General features: G+C 35.4%; 1 long non-coding RNA gene across 1 annotated transcript in view; it reads left to right on the top strand.

The window, feature by feature from the left end:
- The window catches only part of LOC148127751 (uncharacterized), an 87186-nt gene extending 73222 nt beyond the window's left edge, over positions 1–13964 (top strand). Inside the window, exons 3-4 of the long non-coding RNA XR_015741084.1 lie at positions 12901–12960; positions 13416–13964. This is a non-coding gene — a long non-coding RNA (uncharacterized LOC148127751). The remainder of the gene's footprint in view (positions 1–12900; positions 12961–13415) is intronic.
- Positions 13965–21655: the final 7691 nt, after the last annotated feature.

Here is a 21655-nt window from a genome sequence, read left to right as displayed (position 1 = left end):
GCACCCATGAATTGGACCCAGAAACAAACTGGCAGCTAATGTAGCTTGTAGTGTAGAGCTGTAACATCTGCTGTTCTCAAAGGTCATGTAATATTCTGTGCCACTGCATTCTGTACCATTTGAAGCATCCAGATATTCTTCAAGGGCAGTCCCATGTAGAGCCCATTACAGTAGTCCAATCTAGAGGTGACTAGGGCATAAATGACCATTGGCAGAACTCCATGATCTAGGAATAGGCACAACTGGCATACAAGACAAAGAATGTAAAGATCTTCCTAGCCACTTCTACCATTTTCTCTTTAAACAGGAATTATGAATCCAGGAAGACTCTCAAATTGCACACTGGATGTGTCTGGGCAGACATTCAGTACCCATATAGCATAGCCTAAAACGGGTAAGCTTCAGAACTCAAAGCCACTGAATCTTGACAGAGTTCAGTTAAAGCCTGTTGCTCCTCATGCAGACCCTCATAGTCTCCAGGCAACACAATAAGACATTCATGGCATTGCTTAATTTGCTAGGTGCAGAGATATATAGCTAGGTACCATACTGATTATACCTCATCCCATAGTGATGGATGAACTCATTGTATAGATGTCAAATAGAAGAGGGAAGAGAAATAAACCATGTGGCACACCACACAGAAGAGACCAAGGACAAGACCACCCCTCCCCAATCACCACCAAGTAGAATTAACTCTGGGGAAAAGAGGTGCACCACTACAGTACCTATATTGACCATCCCCAATCCTCCAAGCCAATCTCAAAGATTATCATGGTTGATGGTATTGAAAGCCACAGATATGTCAAATAGAGGAAAAATGGATGCACAACCACTATCTACCCCTGTTTTGCATAAAGTTGTTAATTGTGTGAAAGAGGCTGATAGGTGTATAACTGGCAAGATCATCCTTTACATATACTGTATATGGGGGAAATGATTGCAAATTTCATTCTTTGAGGGCTAAGTTCTGGGTGGGTCTATGCAGGTGAAGAGTGGGGCCAAAGTGGGGCCCCATAAGTTATTTTTAATGATCTCTGGAGGGATCAGTTCTTCTCTTTGGGCTCTTTCCTAGTCTTAGTTGAACAACAATATTTTGATCTCTTTCACTTTCATTGGTGCCCACATTAGTAGCTTTTCTATAGTTTGGTTAGGGCATCTACTTTCCCACAGAGTTTGCCATGTATGCCTCCTGGATTGCTGGGGGATATGGCAGTCCATCATGGACCATTGCTTTAAAAGCTTGATATGATATGCAATTATAGGATTGAGTCCTTATATCTGACTGCCTGATTGAGTTTATTCAGTTGTTTTTCATGGCTTCATTTTTTTTTTCTGTGTGATACCTTGTAGTATCTCTTCTGTTGAAGAATGTTCTGTACAACTTTTGTTGTGTTGTATATGTAGATCTAGTAAGTAGTAGTGAGAGCTTTTTTGGCATTATCCTTGTCAAAATCATTATTTGGAGTGGTGCTGCTGTTGTTTTGTGGATACAGTATTATTATGACTTAGTTGCTAATTGAGCTCTTAGATAAAGTTGTTATAGTTCTCCCAGAGTGCATCAGGAGACATGTCTGATACCAAGGAAAAGTGTAGGCAATCTGAGACCAGTAGCTCAGTCATCTTCTGATTTGGTGGTGGGGTTCACTTGACTCAGCAGTTAATTTTTTCTTAGTAGGGGTTGGTAATATTCCAGAGTATGTGTTCCTTGAGTGAAGACATGTAACTTTTAAAATTTTGTGTAATTTTTGTTTTAATATATTTATTTATTTATTATTAATTGTTTGTATCCCACCTTAATTATGCTGGACTATGACATAATAAAGGTTTAACTGAAACACTTTTTCCAGAGGTCATCCAAAAGCATTTCCAATGCTGTTTCCATCTTGTACCTGCACCTGAATCCCTACTGAAAGGAATCCAGATAATCCACTTCTTCCAAGGTCTTTTGAACTTGTTACATTATCACATTCCCCCAAAAGGGGAAGTTAGATATTGGATTAAAATTGTCCATTAGAGTTATTTAGCAATGGCTTCTTGAGGTAGGGTGAATCAAAGTCTCCTTAAGAGGTAGAGGAACAACTCTCTCACTCAAAGAAAAATGGAGAAAAAAATATTTCTCAGATTCAAAGAAAATCTTTTTCATGTTCAAAAGGTTCAAGGTGTTTCCAGAAATCTCCTCTGAACCTGGAACAAGGCTGGCATTCAACTATTGAGAAGACTCTGAATATACCTGCAAGAGGTTCTTTAGGTCCTCTCTATTCTATTGAGTGTTACCCAAAATGAGGCTGGGGATGGCCATCTGAAGAGAGAAATGTTCCTGCTTCACCACCCTTATCATCACAAGGTAGAGCTTAACAGTGACACTAACCTGTGTTTGGCTGAAATCATCCTTTGTTAAGTTCCAGTGATGCTCTAGATGTATCTTCCCTCTCTTATTTTACCTCAGCTTCTCCATAAAGCACAAGAAGTAATAGAATCCTTGAAAGGCCACCATTTTGCCACTTCTTACCCAGCCTGGCTAAGGAACAAAGAGGCTGCTCCTTGGCCTGTTTCTGAGCCTCGGTCCCTGTGTCTCCTCCTAGGTAGTAGGCTGAAAGATATATCGGGTAAATACCATTCTTTACCTCATGGATGTTACTTTTTTTTTTGCACATGTACACAATATTGGCTACTTTATATAGACTTTTTCCACACACATAAGTCCTTTCTCTTCCTTTCCTAGTGCACATGATGAGTGCATGTATATTGTCAGTGCATTAAAATGAGAAAGATTGCAGAAGATAAACTTAAAATAAATAAATAATTAAATTAAATTAAATCTGGGTGACTGGCCCTCCATGGTGAAGTTTGGGGATATAAAAAGGAGAGAAAAGAAGGGATCCAGACTAGTCAGCCCTAGTCAGCAAAATTAAGGTGGAATACAAATAATAAAAAAATTAAAATATTAAAACAAAAATTACAGGAAATCGCCAACCTGAAAGAGAGGCAGAATTAGTCAGATTACCTAAACAAAGTACAAAGAAACTGCTAGACATACTTAAAAAAAACCATGTTCTATATTTCAGCAGCAGGCTGTAGGAGCTACCTGAGAAGGTTCAGACCTATGAAAATTTGGAAATGTAATTACTATAATACATTAATCCTGGCAGCAGGCAAAAGGTGAGAGAGAGATTCTTGCTTCCCTAAAGGCAATATTTTTATCAATCCATCTGTCATTCCATTTGGTGTCACTGGTGCATTGCCATTTTGTCACCAAAACAGAACACGCTTCATTGCAAGGCAGATGCTACACTTTGATAAAATATACTGGTACTGAATTCCGGTAAAAAGCAATGAATAGTTCTTCATTGTTATAAAATACATTCCATTGTACAAAAGAAAAAAAAATGTTTGCATGCTTGCAAATATATTTCCTTCAAGAGGTTCAGTGCGGGAGGCACATTATTCCCACGTTTCCGTTGACAGGAATAGGATGCAATCAAGCTGGAGGGTATGTGCGATCATTAATATGGACAAAAAGGAAAGAAAATGTAATGAATAACTGTGCACTTTTCACACCCCACAGATAAATTCTATCAGAGAGAAAAAATTGCCAGATTTGCTTTTAAAGTAGTGAATACAGAATTGCAAATGTAAGTGGTTTGTTCTGTGCATCTCCCTGACTGCCACAGGAGGACAGACATATTAAAGGACATTTCTACCAAACAGGATCTGATAAGATAAATGCAATTGAATTTTGCTTCATCCTTCCAAACTTTTATAGGAATGCACAAGAAGCAATCAAAAGTTCAACACAGAGAGGAAACTAACTTGTTTAGCTATCAGTCAGAGCAAGGGGGAAGACCCCATGGCTTTCTGCAGTAAGAATGAGAAGGAACTGGGTTTTGTTTAGCTCCATTTTTTTTTCTCATCTGCTTCTTTGAACCTCACTTTCCTCCTTTTAGCTTTGGTTGCTGTATCTTTTTCTTCCTGGTCAGTCATGGTTGAACTCACCCAAAATTCACATCACAAGTTGCCACCATACTTAACCCAAGTGTGTATGTTTCGGTAGACCTCTGAATTCATATCACTCAATAACAAATAACTTAGAAATTTGGACCAGATGGGAACCTCCAGATTTGCGTATCTGTGTTAGTCAGTCCAAGAATTATCCATGTAGTGCAGCTAAGCCTTGGTATCAACCATGACAGGGCCACCTTCTGGGTAATGTGAGCCAAAAATTGACCCAAAACTCAACTTAAATCTCCCTACTGATTGTAATGCAGATGTTAAAGAAATAATTAATGCCCTCCAGGATGGGAGAAACTGAGAAATAAGAAAGCCAAAGCAACTTAGATTGGGTAGGAAAGCACAATGAGGAGCAGGGAGAAGAAGAAGAAGAAAGAGTAGCAAGGATTAACCAAGAGTAAGGAAGTAGAACAAAAGAAATATATGGCTTTTTTGATACCAAATCCAAAAGTAGAGAGAGAAAAAAGGGGGGGGGGAACTGATAGAAGATATAAAGGGAGACTACAGAGCTTATTGGAAGACTATAATGTTGGCTTGTTCAGCCCAAGAAGGATTAGTTAAATTTGTGGAGGATGCACCTATAAATAGCTATTAAAAATGATAGCAAAGTATATGTGTGCCAGCACTCAATGCAAATTGGGAGACAAGAGGCTCTAATCGAGGGAACTTTGATAATAATCAATCAGGTTTTGTTTGTTCAAGCCATTTGCATTTCACTTTTTATTCAAACCAAATCTGTAAATTAGTCAATGAGTGCAAACATAATTTCAATAATTGAATTAGAAAAAGTAAACTGAATGCCCCCCCTCAAAAAAAAACCCCAAACAAACAAAGCAGAAGCAAAAATATAGAAAAAATAGCAGAGGCATCCACAATGGAAAAATGAAGAGCCTTACCTCTCATCTTTTGCATATTCTTACCCTGCTGGAGTCAGTTCTTCATGGTGTGTGTGTGCATGTATGTGTGTATGTATGCAATTAAATCACAGCACAAACTACCAAGATCAATAGACTATTTTTCCACTAATCATTCTGGAATCATAAAGCTTTAAAACTTATATTTTTCTTTTGAAGATTACAGAAGAGCTGTGGTTGTTTATGGCAGCATAAAATCTAGTAACAACATTTTCAACTAACACATTTTATAAAAAGACATGAGCTGCAGCTCACTTCATCAAGTGCATCAGAAAAGATTCTGCTTTTTAATAAAATACGTTAGTTGTAAAATAGTTATAAAATAGTTATAAGATTCCTCCTGACTTTTTCTTGAATGCCAATAAATGTTGATTTTCCTGATACCAATAACTGTCAATAACTACATTATATCAAATAAGCGGCTAGAAAAAGGAGGGCTTCCATTTTTGTTATTCTAAACACAACAGCTTTTCTTTGGAACCTGGATATTTCATACATAGTTTGTTCTACTTGTAAATAACAAAGTTGCCTTAGATGCTTCTATCATATTCATCTATAATGTTAATTTGTATGTGGGGAAGGACTACTGGTAAACCAAAATACTGTGTTCAGAACTTAGAAAGTGATGGATGGGGTGAAAAGTTATGGAGAAATTTGGAATGCTCTCTGGAAGATTAGAGGGAAAAAGTTAAAGATTTCTAGATTATAAAATTGTCACCATGATCGAAGGTGTTTCATATTATTTTATTTCCTTCAATAACAATAAAAAGAGGGATCGTCATCATCATCATCATCATCATCATCATCTGTTTCCTGGAGAAGTTGTGTTGTGTTTCAGAATCATTTCCACTGGGGCCATTTTGTGGTTGTACACTGGAAAACCACTTGTATGCTGATGCCTTGTCACTGACTTCCTTTATTAAATAAACTAGAAGAAAAATGCTATACCAGGTTCCATTTTAGTTTGTTTTCTGATCCCCTCTTCCTAAATTAAACAGCGAAGACAAATGGTGCCAATGTCTGCTGGGTCAGCAGAGTGCTACAATAGGCACCATCAAGATCACATTATTGTCAGAAATTTCATGTTCTCATTATCACAAAGCAATGCCTTCTACTAACATAAATTTCTCACATATATATAGCAAGTACAGAGCAATCAAATAATTACAGGCATGCATAAGATAGTTATTAAATCAGAAAGCTGTCTTCTAGGAGGTGGGGAGCTTAGCCTTGGAAAAAACATAAATACACATATATAAGTATTCATATTTCTGGAAGAAGTCCTTCTGTGTGAAATCACAATATAAGCATAAAACTACCAAATAATATAATGATAATATATTAATATATATATATATATATATATATATATATATATATATATATATATATATATATATATATATATATATATATATATATATATATGGATCTTTGGTTGTTCAGGTTTTCTCCGCGTAAGATTGAGTATCTAGGCAACGTTTGATGAAGTCTCATTCATCATCTTCAGGCTTCTGTCTCCGGCTCTGTGCTTCTCAGAGTGATTCTCATCACTCTCAGAGTGATTCTCATCACTCTGAGAAGCACAGAGCCGGAGACAGAAGCCTGAAGATGATGAATGAGACTTCATCGAAACGTTGCCTAGATACAGTGTAGCTTCTGGTCCATGGCTACGGAATTGATCTGTGCTGGGTGGTGGTGTGAGAGTGCATGTAGATAGTGGTTTAGATGTGTTTTCTTCTGGTAGATGGTGTGTCCTAGGGAGCCATTGGATCTTTTGTATACCAAGACATCTAGGAAGGGAAGTTGATTGTTGGCTTCTGTTTCCATGGTGAATTGTATTTTGGGGTGTAGGCTGTTGAGGTGTGTGAGGAAGTTGTTCAGTTTTTCTTTCCCGTGTGGCCAGATTATGAAGGTGTCATCTACGTATCTGAGCCAGAGTTTGGGTTTGTGGTCATATTTTTCTAGAGCTTGTGTTTCAAAGTGTTCCAGCCATTTGGAAACCCGCCCTCATGAACAGACGAGTACCTAACATAAAGAATGACACCAGACCCACACCCATGAGAGCCACACAATATGCCACCACCACACTTCCATGTAGAAAACAGACTCACACCCACTCAGAAGATGAGACACGACCATGGACCAGAAGCTACACTGCAGCTGCATCACTGCCCACTTCAAACCCCTCCGAGCCATACATGAAGCAGGCCGACACCCACTATGGAGATGCAGCGCAACCACGAACTCGAAGCTGGGCAGCAGGAAATCCAGCCAATCAGAACACGGCCAACCCCCCAACCAATCAAAATACAACCAGGCCCCCTACCAATGAGAAGACACCCCCACCCAATCAGAACACAGCCAAGCCCCCACCCAATCAAGTCCCACCCCCACTGGCAGTTGGAAGGAAGAAGCAGCTGCAATCTCACATCACTCTGAAAAGCAAGAGCCGAAGACAGAGGCCTGATGATGATGAATGAGACTTCATCGAAACGTTGTCTAGATACTTTGAATCTTACGCGGGAGAAAACCCGAACAACCAAAGATCCACATACAAATACCCGCGAGAACCTCAGAAAACAAATATATATATATATATATATATATACACACACACACACACACACACACACATACATACATACATACATACATACATACACACAGAAGCCTGATGATGGCAGATGAGATTCTGCCGAAATGTTGCTACAACTTTAAAAGCACAACTACAATGACATGGGAAAATACCTGAACAAAGCTGAATGCTATACATGTAAGTACCCGCGAAAACTTAAGATATATATATACATATACATATACATATACATATACATACATACATACATACATACATATATGTATATGTATATGTATATATATATGGTGTGTTTGGGTCTTTTCCCAAGACCTGCATACCTGTACCCATGAAAATCTATGAATATATATATATTGAATATATATGAATATATATATATATATATATATATATATATATATATATATATATATATATATATATATATATATATATTCTACTTCTAGTTATCATTATATTACAATTGAGTCACAATCCAAAACCGTGGCAATGAAAGAGCAGGATATCCAGGTATTTCTTAAATAAAATTTTAAAAGCCATTTTCAGGGCTGTTTTGAGAAAGGGTAACTTTAAAAGCTTTGGGTAATGAAATTTCCCTAGCTTGAAACTACTATTGAAAAAGCTCCATTCATACAGCATTGCACAGTGGGATCCAAAATAACTGAATTGGAGAATTCAGATGAGATACCTATAAAAATCTTTGCAAAAAGCAACTGAAAATGAGGGTGTGTATGCAGGAGACTACAGGGTGTGTTCTTTGTGGTAAGCATAAAAGTTGCCTCTTCAGATCTTGAATCACACAAATATTGTATGGTGAAGAGAATCCATAAGGAGGTAATAGACTACCATGGAAGTTGTTTTGTGGCACGTATGATTTATGAAAGTAATACACATTTCTTTTCTAATGCCAGAGTTTCTCAGAGTTTCCTCAACCTCCATCCCTATTACTTGGAGATATTATAACGACAAACTTACACCGAACCTCATTTATCTTTGGTTGCTATGCCATATTGTTAAGATTATAGACTATAGTATATCACAGACAGAAATAAATCGGTTTGCTTTCACAGTAGGATTTTATATAAGTTTGCAGTCTGTTTAGTTCTTGGCCAAATTCAATTCTCATTCCTTGATATGTTTACACAGTGATCCCAAAATAGGTCCAATATGAGTAATAGTTAACTTTTCATTAAAGTGATCTTCAAATGATTATCGCAATGTTTGCAACATTAACTTAACAATTAATTTGAGGCCTGCAACATTGTCATTCTATCAAAGCACACTATCAAACATAACCTTCAGGCATTTTCAGCATAGAAATATCTGAAGGAATTGTGTACCAAGTAAATTTGACCAATAGATGATGCCTGACTAGGTATGTACTAAAGCAGCTTTAGCAGCTTTATTCATTTAAATCTCACTCCAAAGTTTTGAGTGAGTTTACATCTCACTCCAGTGTATGGAACATAGAGGGGTGGGTAACAGATTTCCCTGATCCTAAGACAAGCCTCTTAGAGGGCCCTTCATTCCAACATGAAACATGGGTACTAAAACTAGGACACTGTTAAGGGGAAATCAGAATTGACTACGCTCCTTGCTTTCCTAACATCAGAGCTTACAGAATTTCTCCTAACCCTGAGCAGAGTATAGGTAGCTGAGATCTGTCAGTGAGTCCATTTGACTTGTAGAGCTAAAGAATCGGACCATGTAAAACGTAATGTCTGTTTCTTGTTAAGAGTGTTCCAGTTATCAGCATCTTCTTATTTCACTGTCAGCAATTGTACTACCTCTTTCCTTTAGTTAAGCAGGCTAAAAGTCCTCTACAGTGCATTCAGAAAGTATTCAGACCCCCTTCACTTTTGTCAATTTTGTTGTGCTGCAGCCTGATTCTACAGTTGTTGACATTCATTTTTTTCTCATTTATCGACATTCAGTACCCCATAATGACAAAGCGAAAACAGAATTTTAGAAATATAAATTTATTAAAAAATTAAATTTATTAAAAAGAAAAAAAAACTTCACTTAATACTTGGTTGAAGCACCTTTGGCAGCAATTACAGTCTCTTGGGTATGATGCAGCAAGCTTTGTGCAATTGGATTTGGGGATTTTTTGCCATTCTTTCTTGCAAATCCTCTCAAGTTCAGTCAGGTTGGATGGCGATCATTGGCAGACAGCCATTTTCTGGTCCCTCCAGAAATGTTCAGTAGGATTCAAGTCAGGGCTCTTGCTGGGCCACTCTAGGACATTCACAGAGTTGTCCCTAAGCCACTCCTGTGTTGTCTTTGCTGTGTGCTTAGGATAATTATCATGTTAGAAATTGAACCTTCGGCATAGTCTGAGGTCCTGAGCACTGTGGTTTGGTGATATATTATTGTTATACAGGAATGGCTTAGGGTCAACTTTGTGAATGTCATTTTCTAACATGACAGTGATCCTAAGCACACAGCCAAGACAACAAAGTTTGAGTGAAGGGTCTGAATACTTATGCTAATGTGATATTTCAGATTTTTTTCTTTTTCATAAATTTACAGACATTTCTAAAATTCTATTTTCACTTTGTCATTATGGGGTACTGAGTGTAGATGAATGAGAAAAAAATAAATTTCAACAACTATAGAATCAGACTGAAACATAACAGAATTGACAAAGTGAAGGGGGTCTGAATACTTTCTGAATGCACTGTATAGTTACAACATAGCTTTTTTTAAAAAAAAACACACATTCCTGACATCCTTTACAACAACTTGAAATACTTCCAGTTCCCTGTCTATATTTACACCATTGGAAGCATGCATGTGCACACACATTTGCAACAGATTATGATGTTGCAGAAATGGAACCTCATGTTTAATGAGACATATCACAAAATGTAGTCAGAAGAACTAGAGGAATAACTTTTATAGCATCACAAGTGTGGTGGAACAAAAATGTTGGTTGTAGCAAAAGCAAGAAATTTGAGATGGCACTGTTTGCCATAGACGATGAAAATGCTCATAGGACATAGGTTTTAGTCATCTGCAAAGTAGCTCAGAAAGGTGTTCATGTGAAACTTATCAAAGCTGAGTAATGAAGTATTTGGTTACTGATAATAATTTGCTTTGTTTTTTTCTGTTTGTTCACATGACACAAGAAGGCAATCTAAGTTGTTTATTTTAAAAAAATGTTGAATGTATTATTTTCATATTTTTAAATTAAGAACACTGCACCCCTCATCCCAACATTGCTTCCTATTCAGAGTAATTGAAAGTTTTACAATACAAATAATAATGGAACCTTTTATGAAGCTAAAAATTAAAAACAGTAACAGTACTTTAAGTCCAGCTTGCTGGATTAGATTTGTGCAAAAAAATGAAAAGCTGTATTATTGTGCTATGATGGCCTTACATTCCACATCTTATCAGCATTAGCATCCAACACTTGGGTTTTTTACTGCAATTACTTTGTTGGTTTGTGGTTTGTCATTAGTTGTGCATTCTTTGAATACTTTGCATTCTTGTGGCTTGATAAAAAAGTTTGATTAATTTTCTTGCTGTTCTCAGTAGGTTTCTATCTCATTGGGTGAACACTATGTGGGCTTCCTTTTCCACCTCATTTATCACCTATGTAAACTCTGAGATATTAATCAAATACTGGATAACATGGAGTGAAACATATTTTTCTTTCCTTCTACCCAGATATTCAAAATATAAGACAATAAGCTTTAGAGCTTAAACATATTGTAGTCCTTTTCTTCCTTTTCAAAATATAAGAAATAAGCATGCTGAGGTATAAAATACTTTGTAATCCTTTCAGCCTCCACCCCTCCACACACTGGTAGTTCTCACTTAGTAACAGCCTCATTTATCAACTGTTATGACTGTGATGAAAAAATGACTTGAGACCAATTCTCACATTGACAACTTTGCAGGACTATGAAGCAAAGGAAAACTTACATAAGATTGTAAGCATAGTAATGGTTTCAGTTAGCAATAGCTTTGCTTAGTGAGCAAGTTGCTGCTCCCAGTTGTGATTGCTAAAGGAGGAAGATGGCATTTTTTCCCTATTAGTATATTTTCTTAGTTACACAAGGAAGAAAAATAAGAGCCGTCATTAAAAAAAATAATTAATAAATCATCTTCCCTGACCATCTTCATTATCATGAATGACATTAATTACACATAGATCAGAACAAGCCCAGTATGTTATATATCTGTTTTGAATTTTACTTCCCATTGTTCTTGGCCATGGAGAGAGAGAGAGAGAGAGAGAGAGAGAGAGAGAGAGAGATTTTCAATATTTAAAGGAGCAAAACAGATCATTGTCTTACTTTTCTTCTTCTCCAGAGCTTTTAAGATTATGTTTTCAAAAATAAGTGTTACAATCTTCAGTTTTTGGTATTTTCTTGTAGTCCTTCCTATTTTTACCTCTCATGCCATCCCCAAGGATCAGTGCTGAATATTTTAGGGTTACCTATTTCAATATTGTGTCATTGTCATGCCCCCTTGTCATCCTCCAAAAAACTTTATCCACAAAAGCATCCAGACTTAGAATAGACAACAGAAGATGGAAAATATTTTAGATGTTTTCCAAAAGGTTTGATTACCTATTGAAATTTTGTGTGTTCATTGGCCTTATGCCAGATGGTGTCACAATGAAAAGGGCACAAGACATATTTACTGAATTCTCATGTAAAAGCTGGACCAGGGAAGTTGTAAAACAGAAGACTGGCATGTTAGAACTGCTTCATGATCTAATTCCTCTTCTGAACTGACACTTAAACCATTTGAATAGGAGCTCCCTGCCCAGCATAGACTGTAAACTTCTTTGAATTCCTTCAAATAAAAGCACTGAATTTTAACCTCTTATTTGCAACAAAAATAGAGCTTGTGGTGTCCAAATTTCCAATTAAAGGGAGATGAAACTTAAACACATTCATTTGTATCCACATTATTAGTTTTGAGAAGGAAGAAAAATACTGTTTTGGCTATTTTGGATAATTTGCGTAATAATTTTTTTCTTCTTCAGAAGGAGAAGGCTTATTAAAGCTCATTACAAATCTTCTGCTATGCAGTATGGATTTGAATCTTAAAGCAGAATGTTGTTTGGCAATGTTCGCTCACAAATAAAGAAACAATCTATTTTATTGTTCACCTCAGATAACACAGGTCAGCCAAGTTAAATCCATACTTTCCCCCCTTTCCTTTATGTCTTTCACAATTTACAAGGTTCAATTTGCACTACTGTAAATAGGCCAGTTTTGATAGGTCTCATCCTTCTTTTTTTAAAAAAAAAGTTTGTTTATTTGGGGGTTATTCAAAGCACATAAGGTCATAAACAGAACTAACATTATTCATTATTCATAAAATAACAAAGTCTATTTTCACATGTTCTTTCAGGCATTCTCATGACAATGAGGCTACGTGGGCACATTAAATCATCCTGTTCTGTTGGAATATGTGAGATATCCCATATTGGAAACTTTAAATGCTAAATTGAAATATCAAAACAGAGAAATGACATTGTTTTTCGGGGTGGGGGGGACTGTAATGAACACTGGAAAATACGAAAATATATCTGTGACAGACAACCCACACCTTGTTCTTACTGCAGTGATTGGCAGATATGTTCCCAGGGAGGACAGAAAAGCCAAAGGATCAGCCAGTTGTTCTACCTCTTATGTTCTATTCATTCAAAAGCAGGGCTGCATCTTTTAGCAGTGAGTCAGAAATAGAAGCAGGATCGTGATTGGCTATGAGACTGCATTTTTAAATTTTTTTCTGGTGTGGTTTTCTGCCACCTCAAGGATGGATAGGTAGCAATCAAACTTAAAGGCATTTATGTTATTTCTTTTGTTGTTGAGAATATTATAGCATGCAGAAGGTGTAACCTTTGTTCTCTTGTTTTTTTGTAGGTGTGGGGAACAGTCAGCTATTGTTAGGCTGACAAGATAACCACCATCAAGGCCAAAATATGCTGATTAAACTTGCAAACTATTTCAGTCAGGCACTCCACATTGCTTCATATCATTTCAGGGCAGATAAAAATTAGACTTCAGAAAAAACAATTGCAACCAACCTGCCTTCCTGTATACTGCACGAGTTAAAAAGAGGGCTGTGAAAATAATTACAGACCCCTCACATCCTGGACATAAACTGTTTCAACTCCTTCCCTCAAAACAATGCTATAGAGCACTGCACACTGGAACAACTAGACACAAGAACAGTTTTTTCTCAAATGCCATCACTCTGCTAAACAAATAATTCCCTCAACACTGTCCAACTATTTACAAAGTCTGCACTACTATTACATTTAATCTTCTCATCACTTCTTATCACCCATTCCCTCCCACTTGTGACTGTATGACTGTAAATTTGTCACTTGTATCCTTATATATCCTTATATTGATTGTTTCCTAGTATGATTTGATTGCTTATGATTTGATTGCTATGACTATTATTGAGTGTTGTACCTGATGATTCTTGACTCTTGACAAATGTATCTTTTCTTTTATGTACACTGAGAGCATTTGCACCAAGACAAATTCCTTGTTTGTCCAATCACACTTGGCCAATAAAGAATTATATTCTAGTCTATTCTAAATTAAAATAGAGGCAAGGGGTGAATAGATATTTTATTTTACATTTCATTTCATTTCATCTTATTTTATTTTATTGTGTGGTCTAAGATTAATTTTCTGTCTGGCTGTCTGGCAGCCTGCCCTGAAGATAATTGAAAGGAATCTTAGAGATTAGTGTGTTCTTTTACATAATGCTTATTGAAAACATACTGCTCTTTTCTTCCTTGCTATTCAATTGCTTATATCTAATATATGCTTTATCTATTTAAACTTCTGTTTCTCTCTCTATAATAACTATACCTATAATCTATACATTACATACATCACAGCTTTTCTTCAAATTCTATATTTAGTTTATTTCCATAAGTATCTTATATCTGTTAAAAATTATTTATATTATATAAATCTGAGTCATAATATTGACATATCATATCTCTAAACTACCTTTGGAGAACTGTAAAGGTGGTTGAGAAATCCATAAAACAGAGCTATCAGGTATGCAACATTACACAGTTCTTTTATCTGGAAGGGAATCTGTAATAATAATATACCACCAAACTTTCAGATCTGTATTTCAATAGCTAATTTTAAAGGTTGCTATAAAAGGGCAAATGTCAATGAAGTTAATGAGTATGATAAATTTTCTGAATTTGAAAATTCACTTTCCTAATCACTTTCTTTAATTATTCCAATTTGTCACTGCAACTATAACTTCTGGAAGTTGATTCCAATATTGAAATAAATTTGATATAAGATAAATAATTTTAATTAGATTGGCAATAGATTCTCTAACAAAACAATAAGACTTGGTCAATTTAAAGCTGATTGATCAGTGTCAGGAATGTTTCACATGTTAAATAATATTTTAAGAGGGCATATTAAATAATATTTGAAAAAACATGCTATAAAATGCTTTCTGCTTCATTGTAAAAGAAAGAAAATACTTTAAAAGACAATGGGATTTACTTTTCTTAACTACAAATAACAAGAATACTAAATTTGAGGATTTGAAATTACTTCAAATAGCTAATTAAAATGGTCTTTATTGTACTAGATGCACATGTTCAGGAAATCATAATTATTACATAAAAGGAGAATCTGCAATTTTTTTCTTTAAACAATAATCTTTCTTTGGAATGTCCTATTGTTTATTTTCACAGCAATCAAAGCTACACATCTACAGGAAAGAGACATGAATATATATTGATTAGAGCACTGGCTTAGCTAGCTTAGTGTCCATTCTTTGGTGAAAATATTCAGTTAGCAAGGAGACCTGCTGCAAATTGACTGAGTTTCAAAATCCATTAACACTAAATAAGTTTTTAAAAGAGAGAACACAAGTTAACTTAAGGGGATTAAGTTGAAGACATTTTTCATAATGGACACTGTGGAACTTTATATTTAGAATTTCATGGGAATTAAATTGTACTTCAAGTGCTTCTAGGCACCCTGAATATAAATAATCTTTATAATAAAAAGTATCCATAGAACAAAAATACTTGTTTGGAGTGCAATCAGAGTTTTAAACTGTGAAAATTGAATGAGAAGAAAAACAACTAAATAGCATGATAAATTAATTAAAGCAAAAAAACAGGTACTACTTCAATTTGTGGACAAAGACTTCCATTTTTGCACTATCATAGCACCTGGTGATGATCAAATTTATCACAACTGAAGTCTCTTCCTAATTGTTTTTACAAAATCTTTATTCTTTTGAAATTCCAACATCCATACAAAGAAATCACATTGCCCTTATCTAACAGGAGTAAAGATTTTTTAGAAATATTCCTAGCTTTTAATTTTGTCCTTTAAGTTTAGATTTTATTGGAAAATTGTACCCTTAAAGCTATGTTTTCATTGATGGGAAATGAAAATAATTATCCCGGAGTATACTAAACTTTTTAAGCAAAAGTTTTGCTATGGCAAAGTCTTTATAGAGCATTTTATATGATATATTAATTATCTATTTCTTGGCTTCATGCTGCTTTAATTATATTCATTATTTCTGTCATCCTTCAAAATATCATGTATGGAATCCATGTTTTCTTGATGCAGGACTATTATTTTTCTCCTGCTGTTTTAATGGCTCAAGTCCAAGCTGTAGCATAAATGACTAAAGCTAAGAAGATAAATATGATCCCTAGTTAATCTATATCATAAAATTGTCACTTAACTTTTCATTAGTTGTTTAAGGTATTTGGTAGAATTCTTTTTTTTTTAAAGATATCAGTTTTAAAACCTATGTAATCATTATCTCAAAACAGACTGAAGGATAAATTGGGAGAAAAAAAGTTTGTCTTTAGATAATGCATGAAATTCATACAGGCTGGAACACATCTAAATAATTCTACACTTGACCTTATAATTCCTTCCTTCTCCATGTTCCCTTTATGTATATACTGGGGGGGAGGGGGGGCTATGTCTGAACTATATGACCACAGAAGAATGCCAATAAGGCATCAATTACTGAACAAGAAAACCAGTGTTTTAGTCTAAACTCCAGTAGCAAGGTATAGCACCACCTAGTGAGTGAATTGCAGATTGATCTGTTTTATTATCAGGAGGAAACAACAAACATTTTTATTAAATTCCAGATTCAAATTAATTGAACAGAACATTTCAAAGTTGATGTAGATCTCTGTTCACTTTATGTGATTTTCCTAGAAGTCTTAATAGGAAATGTAACACTAAAAATCTAACTATTTCTGTATTTACTTCCTTTGTTCATGTTTATGTTCATACCTATACTTGTTATCTTGTACATGTTTGACAAACAAATAAAATGAATAGAATAAACTTCAAAACAAAACTTTCTTTTGCAATATAACTTGGCAAGGTATTTATATTTCTTTGGTGCATTACTAAATATCCTCCCTGTTCAAATGGTGGCTTCTTAAACTGTTACTTTCATAATTCAAAGTTAGAAAGGTGTCATTTAAAATTTAAATTTGATGTCTTAAAAAGGGACATTCAGAATTTTTACCTCAATAAGATTTTTTTTAGAGAATTAAAATATGAAATTCCATACCAATCGAGAAATACTGTAGTATGAAATGAAAACCACTGAACTCAGTGCATCTCAATGAGATTTTATATCATCCTGGTCTTTTAATTTCATATTTGAAACTGAGGTGGTATGGACTGTTGTGACTATGTATGAAGATACTAAAAGACATCTCTGCAATGTGCTGACAACCGCAGGTCCCTTTTCTGAGTAAAAGGTAAGCAGAGATATCTGAGTTGGTTCAAAACAAACTCCAGCTGTTTCTTCATGACCATTGCTGCTTACAAATGTGGGTTCCTATTTGTCGAATTCCCATTATTGCTACAGGAGAAAACCATTAGAGCCCCAATGGCTCTGATGGAGTGAGTAAGGGGAATCAGTTTGCTCAGTGAATTTATCTAAGCCCCCATCTGGAACTCCTCAGATTATATAGGCTGGGCTAAGTGAAATTGCACATCATTTATCAAGTACTGTATTTCAGATCTGGTGATAGCATATCATTTTAGATATGACATACTTAAATAAAATTTTAGTGTATATGAAAGGGTCAATATGAATATCAATAATTTTAAGAAAATCTTGGAAAGCCAGAGTGGTCTCAAGACATTTGCACTTGGTTCTAATTTCACCATTAAATGATTTCTAAATGCTTATTTGTCATGAATTGTTTTATGGGTTCTGCTGTAGTGGAGCCCATTTTGGGCAATTCAGTATTTTTGCATGCTTCAGAGGGGAAAGGTGACTTAACTAATGAGTAGTCAAGAGGAAACCTGAAATGATTCAGATTCTGGGCTATAAAGACCATTCTTATGCAGTTATAAAAGTATTATTTATTCATAATTAGTCCTGAAGGTCCTTGATACTCTCTGACCTTGACTCTTTTCTTGCAGACATTTCATTGCCCAAACTAGGTAACATCATCAGTGTTAGTGATGTTACCTAGTTTGGGTAATGAAATATCTGCAAAAAAACAACCAAGTTCAGAGAATATGAAGGACCCCTCATTTCAACCCAGAACTACAAATATTCTCTTTTAATGATAATTAGCCCTTTTTGTATCTACTACTAACCTTGTGTAATTTAGTATAGATGAACAATAAATCCAACAATTGCACCTGGGACAGTAGTGGTTTTCCAGTATAATTGGGCAAAGAGATGATTGTGCTGCAACTGATATCCAAGTTGGTAGAACATCTAATTGCAGATCCTTATGTAAAAAGTTAACAAAATTGTGACCCAGGTTCATCCCACACTGGTTGTCAACTCTTCATAACTGGCACAAGGCCAGTGGTATAACAATTGTTATATCCCATACAAAGTGCTTATGCAGTGATACAAGATGGCTTATCATGCAGCTATTTGCATATAAAGTGCTTTGCAATTTAAATCTAATTCATTCTCACAACTCCAGTTAGAAAAGTAATTATGAGTTTCATTTTACAGTCAGCGAATTAAAGGTGAACAGTGTCCTGTCAAACCCACCTAATAAGAAGAGGTGATTTGAGAAACACATCATTTGTATATGACTGAAAACACAAATTTGCTTTTGAGAAATTATGTAGAACCAGCAGGAGAAGCTTTTCAGCTAATAATCTGCAATACAACTGTCTTGATCTGGGTAAGAGAAAACAAATTCTGGATGGTGGGATGCCTTTTCTGGCTCTGGCAGTGGCATTTATTTTTAAGCAAGTCAATTTAACATTGTAAGAGATCTGGAGAAATCTGTAGCAGTTAAAATACATGATAGTATTACACTGAACATATTTGGAAAATTATATTAATGGGTGGAGTTATTAGAAAGGAAAAAAAGTCATGTCTAATTTGACTGTTGGTTATACTGCATTAATAATGATAAATGGATATCAAATACCTCTGAGGATCAAGAAAGAAATGAGATGATCAAATTAAGGAGATTTACATAAATGTACTCCAGGGCTTTTGAAAAGTTCCAGAGGCCTTAATTTGAACCCCCTCTTTTTTTCTCATTGTATCTTGTGATATTTTATTTATTTATCCACATACAAACACACACACACAAACACATAGAGATACACTCCTTTTGTTCATTGCTATAGAAACTGTGACCATGTGAAAACACTTCACACTCTTAGAGTTTTATTTTATTTATTAAATTTATACACCACCTCTCTCATCAATAAGCTGGTTAGTTTCATGCCCTTGACATGAAAGTATAACTTTGTGTGATCATTTCAAAATAGAACACTTCTGTGGTGGATTCTCACACAAGATAGTTATCCCCACTACTTCCCCCACCCCATTACAAAATCCCAGAGTTCCTGTTGTGCAGACTGCTATACAAAATAGTTTTAATTGTGTTTAAGTTGCTATCCCATGTCCTTGGAAATAAATCCCACCAAATGTAAGATTCCCTTCTGAATAAACCAGCTCCAGATGAAGTTTGCCATGATTAATTAATTATATTAAATGTACCACACTTCAACAAGCAAAAACATTATTCTGGAAATAATTTATCTCTTAAAAAGAAATAAACAGGAAGAATCCCTGTGCTATTTTCACAACAAAATCAAACGACATCCATTTAACTGGGCTGTGTTTTTATAAATCTCCTTATATTCTATAGCTGGCACTCATAGTAATTACTACTAATGCAATATAGATACTCCCTTTACAAAAATAATTATTTTAAATCTATTCAATTAAAGAGGTTTTCTGGGGGTCAGTATTTTAAAATCCCTACCTGTTTATATGCTGAAAAAAAGTTTATGCACATCACAAGACTATTAACACAGTATTAAAATCTTCTCCTGACATCCAGGAAATCAGAATAGTTCCTTGAGGCCAAATGAATACAGTTGATAGGAAATATCCATCCCTCTTGTGCTATAGCAAACTGCCTTTGAAGTTATTTAAGAAATTTCAGATTTGTCTGTGGAAAGGTGAATCAGTGAGCAGCTATTTCAAGAATAAAGTGCATAAAAGTGTGGAACTAGAACAGCTCTTCCATGGATTAGGGCATACCATTACCAAGCTCTTTATTATTTGTTGGGATTATCTTCAACATACTTGTGTGTGTGTCTGTGTGTGTATACACAGAATATATGTGTGTGTTTATATTACACACAGTGAGACATAAATTAAGGGATAACAGGGAGGTAAAAAGTGTGTGTGTGAGTGAAGGAGTCATATTTTTTTTTACTACTGGTTCTATGGGCATGGCTTGGTGGATGTGGCAGGGGAAGGATACTGCAAAATCTCCAGTCAGAGTTGGTATTTGCCAGTTCTCCGAACTACTCAAAAAATCCACTACCGGTTCTCCAGAACTGGTCAGAACCTGCTGACTACCACGCACGCACACACACACACACACACACACACACACACACACACACACAAATAGAGATATACATAGACAGTACATATCCAAATAAGCAATGATGAACAGTCTTAAACAGAAGCTGGAAAAGGATGTTTTTCCTATACAAATATGCATATGTCCCTTCTACCCTGAAAAAAAAAAAAAAAAGAATAGGTAACTAAAAGCTAGTCCCTGACCTGTGAATAGAAGTCTCATCTGGAATCACAAATGCATTTATTTATCTATTTATCTGGTATCCCACCTTTATTATTTTTACAAACAATTCTAGGCAGTGAACGTATCCAACATAACTTCTTCCTCCTATTCTCCCCAAAACAACAACCCTGTGAAATGAGTTGGGCTGAGAGAGAATGACTGGCTCAAGGTCGCTTTTCTGGCAGACTTCTGGTTTAAAAAGCTTTGGCAACAGACAGAAATCTGCGATCGTGCATGGTTTCTGTCTGGGCTCACTGCTGGAGTGCCCTGAGCTGGCTGGTTTTGGGGCTAAGCCACCCCATAGAGGTGGTGAAGAGGGGGGAGACTGCCAGCAGGGTCAAGGAGAGCCACATCTCTCCTCCTCAGCTGACCATTACTCCCTTTCCCGAAGGCGGTTGTAGCGGTGGTCAGAAATGGCCACCACAAAGAAGAACTCGACTGGAAAAGAATGTGCAGGAGGAAGATAACTGAAAGTTTTGGCTAACCGGGTTAAATTGTAAAAGCAACAACCAAGGTACCCTGGAATTTAAACTTACAAAAAATAACATCGCTCCCAAAGAAGAGTCGGAAGCAGTGAAGGAAAGTTAAAAGGGAAAGGTTTGGCTTTTTTTTTCTTCTCTCTCCTTCCCTATACTGACAACTAAGAGACTTAAATAAGAAATCAGAAAAATCCGCTTTGACCTCAATAGGCAATTAAGCTGAAAATAAAACAAAATGCCAATGGGATAATAAAGATTTCTGGACATTAAAAACTTTCTTTTTCATAAGCAGGAAGGGAGAGAAAAAGAATAAGGGCAGAACATTTTAATTAGTTAATGTTTTATAAAATATAAGTGAAGAGGGGGTGGAATTAACTATGGAAAGCTTATAATTGTTCCCATAGAAGTATGATATTTAATTGAAAAGTAATGTTAAAGATGTTAAAGACTTTAATGAATATTAATATTAATGATAGAATTCAATTGGAATGGAATGTTGTTTTAATTATATATATTTATACTTTTTTTTCTTTTTTTA

Source organism: Pseudonaja textilis, chromosome 1 (assembly GCF_049901715.1).
Source record: "Pseudonaja textilis isolate UNSWEBS1 chromosome 1, rPseTex1.2, whole genome shotgun sequence".
Classification (NCBI taxonomy): Eukaryota; Metazoa; Chordata; class Lepidosauria; order Squamata; family Elapidae; genus Pseudonaja; species Pseudonaja textilis.
The sequence above is the reverse complement of the archived record's forward strand: the minus strand, read 5'-3'. Positions and strand labels throughout refer to the sequence as shown.